The sequence below is a fragment of the Cetorhinus maximus genome, chromosome 28 (assembly GCF_964194155.1).
Source record: "Cetorhinus maximus chromosome 28, sCetMax3.hap1.1, whole genome shotgun sequence".
Lineage (NCBI taxonomy): Eukaryota > Metazoa > Chordata > Chondrichthyes > Lamniformes > Cetorhinidae > Cetorhinus > Cetorhinus maximus.
Genome location: NC_135906.1, coordinates 2636552 through 2646860, shown reverse-complemented (window position 1 = coordinate 2646860; position 10309 = coordinate 2636552). Strand labels below are relative to the sequence as shown.

Here is a 10309-nt window from a genome sequence, read left to right as displayed (position 1 = left end):
CTTGGCTGGTGGTGAGAAAGGCCCTCCCCGTCAGATCCTTCCTACACGCCAGGAGGCTCACCCCTTCTGCACGTTGCCCTCGAGGTGGCTGTGGTGGGGAAGAGACCGTTGTTCACCTCCTTGTGGATTGTGCCTTTGCAAAGAAAGTCTGGAGAGAGATGCAGTGGTTGCTGTCGAGGTTCATCCCGAGCAGTTCTGTGACACAGGACTCTGTGCTCTACGGGCTGTTCCCAGGGACACACACCGAGACAAACATCAACTGCAGCTGGAGGATCATCAACTCGGTGAAAGACGCGCTTTGGTCTGCCCGAAACTTGTTGGTCTTCCAGCACAAAGAGTTGTCCCCGACCGATTGTTGCGGACTGGCACAATCCGAAGTCCAGGACTACGTGCTGAGGGACGCACTAAAGCTTGGGGCAGCTGCCGCAAAGGCGCAATGGGGAAGGGTCGCTGTCTAAGACATTTCTACCACAGCGCACCGAGAGACTGGGAACTGTTTAGAGCCCCTCGGGCTGTACAGATCAAAATGAAAGGCTGTAAATGATTGTAATATTGTTTGTACTGATGCACCTGGTGATACATTTTGTAAAAGTTTAACCTGGATTGGACCCTTGAAATGTTGTTATTGAAATGGTTTGGAATGTGATTGAAGATATTTTATGAATAAAGTATATTTTTACAAAAAAAAAAATAAAATCTGTTCTTATCAGTTTAATATCTGATACGTCCTTTATCTGGGGACCATATATTAAATTGATTTTTGGAGCAGGGAGATGGAATAGGGGCTTGCTCCGTCCACTCCACGCATCGACCCGGTATTGCAGTATCTCTGGGAACGGTGCACCCTCCCCTTTCCAGGGGATTTTCAATGCTAAAAATAGCTTTCTTACAAACATCTGCTTTCTTTACTTTTCAACATGTACATGTTCCAAAACCCAACTTTCTTTCTTTCTCTCTCTCTCTCTCTCTCTCTCTCTCTCTCACTCACTCACCCGCAGCAGCTACACACAAAAAACACGCACGCTCACCCAACACTCACAGACAGCACTCTCATCTCACAAACACTCTACCTCACTCATATAAAAACATCTTTCACTTGCAAATACACCTCTCAAACACTCTCTCAGCTGCACCTTTCGCCTCACAACATTTTAAACCAGCTCTCTGCTGCCGCTGCCGCTGCTGCAGCAACAATCAAAACTCACACCTCAAACCTCACACACTTTACACAGCTACTCCGAAACCTCTACATCCACATTCACACAATCCTTACATTGCACAAGGAGCCCATTCCCCCCGTCGTGCCTGCACCAGTTCTCCCAATGAACATTTCACCTCGTGCCTTTCTCCTGCCTTCTCCACGTAACCCGGCACATGCTTTCTTTTCAAATAATCATCTCATTCCCTCTTCAATTGAACCTGCCTCCGCCGCGCTATCAGGCGGTGCATTCCAGACCCTGGCCGCTCGCTGCTCCTATCACTTTTGCTTCTTTTGCCAGTTACTTTAAACCTGTGCCCTCTCCTTCTCGATCCTTTCCCCGGTGCAAACAGTTTCTCCCTATCTACTCTCTCCAGACCCCTCATGATTTTCAATACCTCTATCAAGTCTCCTCTCGGACTTCTTTTCCCCAAGGAATACATTCCCAGCTTCCCCAATCTTACTTCATAACTCAACTTCCTCGCCCCTGGAACCAAACTCGTAAACCTCTTCTGCACTCTCTCCAATGCCTTCACTACCTTCCTACAATGCAAGTCAAATTGCAATCCCTCAGAGTCGGCATGGCTTTATGAAGAGTAAATCGTGTTTGACTAATTTGCTGGAGTTCTTTGAAGATGTGACAAGCAAAGTGGATAATGGGGATCCTGTAGATGTAGCATGTCTGGACTTCCAGAAGGCATTTGATAAGGTGCCGCACAAAAGATTAATACACAAGATAAGATCACACGCAGCTAAGGGTAATATATTAGCTTGGATAGAGGATTGGCTAACCAACAGAAAGCAGAGAGTCAGGATTAATGGGTCTTTTGTGGATGGCAAGCTGTAACTAGTGGGGTGCCACAGGGTTCGGTCCTTTGGCCCCAACTATTTACTTGGATTCAGGGGTAGAAGGTACTATACCTAACTTTGCAGATGACACCAAAATAGGTGGGAAAGTAAGTTGCAATGAAGAAATAAGAAATTTACAAATGGATTTGGACAGGTTAGGTGAATGGGGCAAAATTTGGCAGATGGAGTTTAACGTGGATAAGTGTGAGGTTATCCATTTTGGTCAGAAGAATAAAAAGGTGACTTATTATTTAAATGGAGAGAAACTTCAGAAATACTTCAGCACAGAGGGATCTGGGTGTCCTCGCGCATGAATCGCTGTAAGCTAGTATGCAGGTACAGCAGGTAACAAGGAAGGCAAATGGAATCGCTTCTCGGCCTTTTGGCAAAGATCAAGTGTAGTCGTGAAGCAATGGCTATAACCAGTCGAGCCCCATATCATGGGGTACGTAACACCGTTCGGGTGACGGTGAAGGACAGCGAAGCTTTCTTTACTTTCCAACATGTACATGTTTCAAAACCCAATTGGATCCAACTGCTGTACACTAACAGCGCAGTCTCAATCAATGGCTGGGAATCAGATAGCTTTCCGATTAAATCTGGAGTCAGGCAGGGCTTCCCTCTCTCCCCTGTCCTGTTTGTGAGTTGCATAGAACCCTTTGCTGTGTCCATCAGGAAGGATCCGGGCATATGAGGAGTGACAATCCCAGGCAGTGGAGGCACTCAGGTCAACGCCTCCCTGTACATGGACGATGTCGCTGTCTTCTGCTCGGATCCGCTGTCGGTGCGCAGACTGATCCAGGTCTGCGACCTGTTCGATCTGGCCTCGGGAGCCAAAGTAAATCGTGGGAAGAGCGAGGCCATGTTCTTTGGGAACTGGGCTGACCGATCCTTTGTCCCCTTCACCGTCAGGGCTGTCGGCCTGAAGGTGCTGGGGATATGGTTCAGAGGGACCGAGGCATGTGTTAGAAACTTGAAAGAGCGAGTATCAATAGTGGAAAGAAAAGTGGGCATGTGGGAGCGACGCTCCCTCTCATTTGCGGGTAAGAACCTGGTCATCAGGTGTGAGGCACTCTCGCTGTTCCTGTACGTGGCGCACGTCTGGCCCATTCCAGACTCTTGCGCGATGGCGATCACCCGAGCCATCTTTAGCTTTATCTGGAGGTCGAAAATGGATCGTGTCCGCAGGAACGCGATGTACAAGCCTCTGGATAAAGGGGGAGAATACGTTCCCAACATGCCCTCAAACTGTGTGCGGCTGCATCACGCTGTGCGTAGACCCTTGGTACGCAAACACCAAGTGTAACTATGTGTTGAGGTTCTACTTGTCCTCAGTGTTGCGAAGGATGGGTCTGGCCACGCTGCCGCGGAACGCTCCAAGTAGTTGGACCGTGCCGTACCACCCGTCCCTGGTGGAAAAATGTATGCAGAGAAACACCTTTGACCACTAGTCCATCAGGCAGTGGTCGGCACATATCGTCTTAGAGGCCCTGCGGGAAAAAGAAAGGGAGTATCCTGTCGGATGGTTCCCCAGCAGACTGTGAAAGTCATTTGGCAAAATGCCTCATCGCCAGAACTTTCCAACAAGCACCAAGACGTAGCTTGGCTGGTGGTGAGAAACGCCCTCCCGGTCAGATCCTTCCTACACGCCAGGAGTCTCACCCCCTCTGCATGTTGCCCTCGAGGTGGCTGTGTTGGGCACGAGACCGTTGTTCACCTCCTTGTGGATTGTGCCTTTGCAAAGAAGGTCTGGAGAGAGATGCAGTGGTTTCTGTCGAGGTTCATCCCGATCAGTTCTGTGACACAGGACTCTGTGCTCTACTGGCTGTTCCCAGGGACACACACCGAGAGGAACATCAACTGCAGCTGGAGGATCATCAACTCGGTGAAAGAGGCGCTTTGGTCTGCCCGAAACTTGTTGGTCTTCCAGCGCAAAGAGTTGTCCCCGACTGAGTGTTGCAGACTGGCACATTCCAAAGTCCAGGACTACGTGCTGAGGGACGCACTAAAGCTTGGGGCAGCCGCCGCAAAGGCACAATGGGGAAGGGTCGCTGTCTAAGACCTTTTGTGCTACAGCGCACCGAGAGACTGGGAACTGTTTACAGCCCCTCGGGCTGTACAGCTCAAAATGAAAGGCTGTAAATGATTGTAATATTGTTTGTACTGATGCACCTGGTGATACATTTTGTAAAAGTTTAACCTGGATTGTACCCTTGTAATGCTGTTTTTGAAATGGTTTGGAATGTGATTGAAGATATTTTATGAATAAAGCATATTTTTGCAAAAAAAATCTCTCTCCAGACCTTCTTTGCAAAGGCACAATCCACAAGGATGTGAACAACGATCTTGTCCCCACCACAGCCACCTCGAGGGCAACATGCAGAGGGGGTGAGACTCCAGGCGTGTTGCGGATTCCCTCCCCAAATCCCATTTTGGAGAGCACATCCACCATGTTTGTCCAGACTCTCCCATGTACTGTTATCAAAGCCCTTTGTAATGGTGGACAGGAAGGACTGGGACTCCGTACTGTCTGTGGGCATCACATCATACAATCCGACATAAAAGGATTTGCTGATCCTCAAAATGTCGGATTGCGATGACTTTACTGAGCTGTCTTCTCCCTTCAGGCTGCTGATCACAGAGCTCTCTCTGTGTACCTTTTGGAAGAAGAAACGTGAGCACGTCTCATCCTGCTCCACGGAGCGGACTCTGGACCGGAAGATCATCTTGAGAGGCCTCCGAGGCAAAGAGCGAGGCTTGCTGGCTCTTCACCTCTTGGAGTTCCTCCTTGATATCGACCCCCATCGACTGCAGCCGGAGCAGGTTTTTCTGGATAAAAGCAAAAAACTGCGGACGCTGGATATCCAAAACTAAAACAAAAATACCGGAAAAACTCAGCAGTTCTGGCAGCATCTGCGGAGAGGGACACAGTTAACGTTTCAAGTCCGAATGACCCTTCAACAGAGAAGTTCTGTTGACGGGTCATTCGGACTCGAAACATTAACTGTGTCCCTCTCCGCAGATGCTGTCAGACCTGCTGTGTTTTTCCAGGTATTTTTGTTTTTGTTCAGGTTTTTCTGGAGACGGGAAACGTTCCCCCTGCCTCTCCCTCTCTCTCTTGCCTTCTGAATACCTTTGAGGGTGAAAACCTCTTCATGTTACTAACAAAAACACATGAACATATGAATTAGCAACAGGAGTCGGCCTCTCAGCCTTTCAAGCCCACTTCGCCACTCAATAAGCTCCCGGCTGATCTGGTCGTAACCTCATTTCCACATTACCCCCTACCCTCGATAACCTTTCACCCACTTACTTCTCAATAATTAAAAATATTCAACGATTCTGCTTCCATCGCCTGTTGAGGAAGAGAATTCCAAAGTTTCACGACTCTCTGAGAGAAAAGAATTTCCCCTCACCTCTGTCTTAAACAGTGGCCCCAAATACAAGATTCTCCCACAAGAGGAAACATCCTCTCCACATCCACCCTCTCAAGGCCCCTCAGCTTCTTGTATGTTTTAATCAAGTCGCCCCTTACTCTTCTGAACTACAGCAGATACAGGCCTAGCCTGTCCAATCCTTCCTCATAAGGCAATCCGCCCAATCCAGGTACTAGCTGGGTAAACCGTATCTGAATGGCTTCCAACACATTGACATTCTTCCTCAAATAAGGAGACCAATAGTGTACACAGTGCTCCAGATGGGGTCACACCAATGCCCTGAATAACTGAAGCATCAGCTCTCTACTTTTCTATTCAACACTGAGGCCCGAGTGCGCAGGCGCAACTGTTGCTGACGCCTTTCCAGTCAGCGGAAGGAGTTACAGTATTTTCAGTGGTAGCAATAGAATCAACATCAGTGCTGCCTCTATTAAATAGCTCAAGGAACGCTGCTTATGGAAAACAAAGAAAAGATTGCTTTCTATTATTCTGCCTGATTGCGTTGGTTTATTTTAGATTTTACTTTTCTGATTGTGCAATTTAATTAACGGTAATTAATGTTCAGTTCAGGGATCTGTCACCTGCAACATTAAATGACATTTGATTTTGTGTTATTGGCCTGAGTTTGCTTCATTTGTTCTGCAGGTGCAGCGTAGGCCAATGTTTAATGATGCACCGAAATATCGCGAGAGTGCGCGTTGACGTTGGGACGCTCGGCTGATGTCAACATGTGTCATTTCAGGCTCGAGTGAATGGGACACGCGCCCGCCCGCCAAGCGAAAAATTCTGCCCATTGAGTTCAGTCTTTAGCCTGATTTGGGCAGTGAAAGAAGTTGTTTTGGACAATGGAGCCCCAAATACTGGAAAACCGTTCAAACAAAAGCACCATTCACTTGCAAATACACCTCTCCACCACACTCTCTCTCTCTCTCTCTCTCTCTCCCTCACTCCACTGCAGCTTTTACCTCACAACATTTTAAACCAGTTCTCTGCTGCCGCTGCTGATACCGCTCTTAAAAGTACAGCAAGCTCCCAGCTCAAAGCTCATAGACTTTACACAGCTGCTGACAAGCGTCTAAATTCACGATCACACAATTGCTACGGTGCATAAGCAGGCCAATCGGCCCATCGTGTCTGTACTGGCTCTCTGAATGAGCATCTCAATACCGAGTGTCATTCTCCTACCTTCTCCCAGTAACCCTACAGATTGTTTCTTTTCAACTAATTATCTAATTCCCTCTTGAATGCTTTGATTGAACCACACTCTCAGTCAGTGCGTTCTGGACCCTAGCCACTCTGTGTGAAAAAGGTTTCTCTCAAATCGTTTTTGCTTCTTCTGCCAGTTGCTTTAAATCAGAGCCCCTCGGGCTGTCCAGCTCACAATGCATTGAATGCATTGAATGCTAATTGTATTATAATTGTATTGAAGCACCTCAGAGAGCAACTTGATGGATGTTGATAACTCCAACCCCATTGTCTGACTGTCTGTAATGACCAGATTGAAATGATTGTAATATTCATTGATCGTATTGATGCACCTGGTGATCCATGTGTAAAAGTTGAATCTGACTGTACTTTTTGTGATGGTGAATTTGAAATATTTTGGAATGTTCTTCCAGATATTTTATGAATAAAGCATATTTTTCACAAAAAACGTTTCAGTTCTTCAAAAGAATCCCACCTCAGCAGCACCCCTCCCCTAGCCATGAGGTGGAACCTGGTGGGGGATGGGGGCAACAGCTAAAGCGAGACAAGACCTGTTGGAGTGGATGGCTCCCTTACATGTGCAAATCAGGACCCAGACGCTTCATGTGGGGCCGACAGTAAACTATTAAAAAAAGCTTTACTGCCGGACATTCGGAAAACAATCTCAAAATTACAGAAGCTGCAACATGACACAGCTCAGCCCAATTGAGGCCGTGCAATACAATGAGACAAATTATCAACTTTTGCCGTCACACCATTATTTCCTTCACAATCACTTGAGATTCCATTTTTACAATGTTTATCCGTCCTTCTCCAAGGTTATTTTCTACAACATTTTAGGAATTTTTCAACCTCAACCTGCATTTGAATGCAAGGCAAACTTGGGAACAAAATCACTTGTGAGCACAGAACAATATCTGCCAGGTTGCACCAATTTCCTCTCACTTTACTTTTAATCATCTCCCCATCATTTCATGAAGCCCCTGTGCGACAGGCAAGGTGAGTGGGAAGGGGCAGCAGAAAAGAACAACCGTGCAGATTGAGCAACTTGCAGAAAGGAAAAGGCTTGTTCTAGGAAAGTGAAAATTATCTGCGCTGTAAATACATCTTGCACAACATTTTGAACTTGATCTTCAAACTAGCATGCTTACCTGAGTGTCTTTGCTGCTCAATTCTCCCAGATCTCAGCTTTCCTCTTTTCAATTGAATTTGTCTTGGTCTCTTGTGCTTAGCACAGTTTTCAGGTTCCTCCTGGCAATGCACTGGGCTGGTCAATTCTTGTGAGTGCTCCGTGATAGATCAACACTCGGTATTTCTGTCCTCAGCAGTGGCTGCTCACCTTTGATTGTTTCAATCAAGGCTTGTATCAGTAACATCCATGCGGAAATTAAAATGCCGCTACTCTCTTCGCTCACTGCTCCTAGTCTGGTCTTTTCCTCACACTGAATTTGAATAAACATTCCAGGCTGCTGAATCGATCAGATATCAGGGACAGAGAGAAGCCCAACACCTTGACTCCTCCCCTCAGCCCAGTAAACAACAGTCACTGTACTTGATTTGCTGTTGATCTCTAAGCTTGTGAAAAAGTACATTTTGTTTCATAAAATGTGTAAAGCTACATTCCAGAACAGTTCAAATTTAACACATCAGTTTCATTCCATACAGGGTGCCTCACTACACTTAGAGTTACAGGTTACATTACAGTATTCATTTCATGTTAAACATACAGCCCGAGGGGTTTTACACAGCTTCCAGCAAGACTTGGCTTGGCCGGTGGTGAGAAAGGCTCTTCCAGTCTTTTTTCATTCATTTACACAGGACGTGGGTATCACTGGCTAGACCAGCATTTATTGCCCATCCCTAATTGCCCTTGAGAAGGTGGTGCTGAGCTGCCTTCTTGAACCGCTGCAGTCCATGTGCTGTGGATACACCCACATTGTGTTAGGGAGCGCTTCCAGGATTTGGATCCAGCGACAGTGAAGGAACGGTGACATATTTCCAAGCCAGGATGGTGAGTGGATTGGAGGGGAATCTGTAGGTGGGGGTGTTCCCATGTGTCCGTTGTCCTTGTCCTTCAGATGGTAGTGGTCGTGGGTTTGCAAGGTGCTGCCTAAGAAACTTTGGGGAGTTCCTGCTGTGCATCTAGCAGAAGGTACACACTGGTGCCGCTGTGCGTTGGTGGTGTTGGGAGTGAATGTTTGTGGATGGGGTGCCAATTAAGCGGTCTGCTTTGTCCTGGATGGTGTCAAACTTCTGGAGTGTTGTTGGAGCGGCACTCACCCAGGCAATTGGAGAGTATTCCATCACACTCCTGACTTATGCCTTGTAGGTAGTGGACAGACTTTGGGGAGTCAGAAGGTGAGTTACTCGGCGCAGGATTTCTGGCCTCTGACCTGCTCTTGCAGCCACAGTATTGAGATGGTAGTCCAGTTCATTTTCTGGTCAATGGTAACCCCCAGCACATTGATAGTGGGTGATTCAGCGATGGCAATGCCATTGAATGTCAAGGGGTGATGGTTAGATTCTCTCTTGTTGGAGGTGGTAATTTCTTGGCACTTATGTGGCGTAAATGTTACTAGCCACTTGTCAGCCCAAGCCTGGATATTGTCCAGGTCTTGCTGCATTTGGACATGGGCTGCTTCAGTAACTGAGGAGACACGAACGGTCCTGAACATTGTGAAATCATCAGCGAACGTCCCCGCTTCTGACCTTTTGATGGACGGAAGGTCATTGATGAAGCAGCTGAAGATGGTTGAGCTGAGGATACTACCCTGAGGAACTCCTGCACTGTTGTCCTGGAACTGAGATGATTGACCTCCAACAACCACAACCATCTTCCCTAGTGCTGGGTATGACTCCAACCAGCGGAGAGCTTCCCCCCATTTCCCATCGTCTCCAGATTTGATCGGGCTCCTTGATTCCACACTCGGTCAAATGCTGTCTTGATATCAAGGTCAGTCACTCTCACGTCACCTCAGGAGTTCAGCTTTTTTGTCCATGCTCGAACCAAGGCTGTAATGAGGCCAGGAGCTGAGTGACCCTGGCCAAACCCAAACCTGTCAGTGAGCAGGTTATTGCTAAGCAATGGCCGCTTGATTGCGCAGTTGATGACCCCCTTCCATGACTTTACTGATGAACGAGAGTAGAGTGATGGGGCGGTAACTGGCTGGGTTGCGTTTGCCCTGATTTGTCTGTACAAGACATACCTGGGCAATTTTCCACATTGACGGGTAGATGCCAGTGTGGTAGCTGTACTAGAACAGCTTGGCTAGGGGCACGGCATGTTCCGGAGCACAAGTTTCAGTACCATTACCGCAATATTGTCAGGGCCCATAGCCTTTGCAGTATCCAGTGTCTTCAGCCATTTCTTGATATCAAGTGGAGTGAATCGCTTTGGCTGAAAACTGGCATCTGTGATGCTGAGGACCTCAGAAGGAGGTCGAGATGGATCATCCACTCGGCATTTCTGGCTGAAGATTATTGCAAGTGCTTCAGCCTTATCTTTTACACTGATGTGCTCCGCTCCACACTTGGTCAAATGCTGTCTTGATATCAAGGTCAGTCACTTGACTCTGTCTGTCATTTGCTGCTTATGCTGTTTGGCTCGCAAGTCGTCCTG

The 10309-nt window shown here is 47.4% G+C and overlaps 1 pseudogene; it reads left to right on the top strand.

The window, feature by feature from the left end:
• The first annotated feature begins 670 nt into the window (after positions 1-670).
• Positions 671-849, top strand: LOC144669243 (U2 spliceosomal RNA; annotated as a pseudogene).
• The last annotated feature ends 9460 nt before the right edge of the window (positions 850-10309 follow it).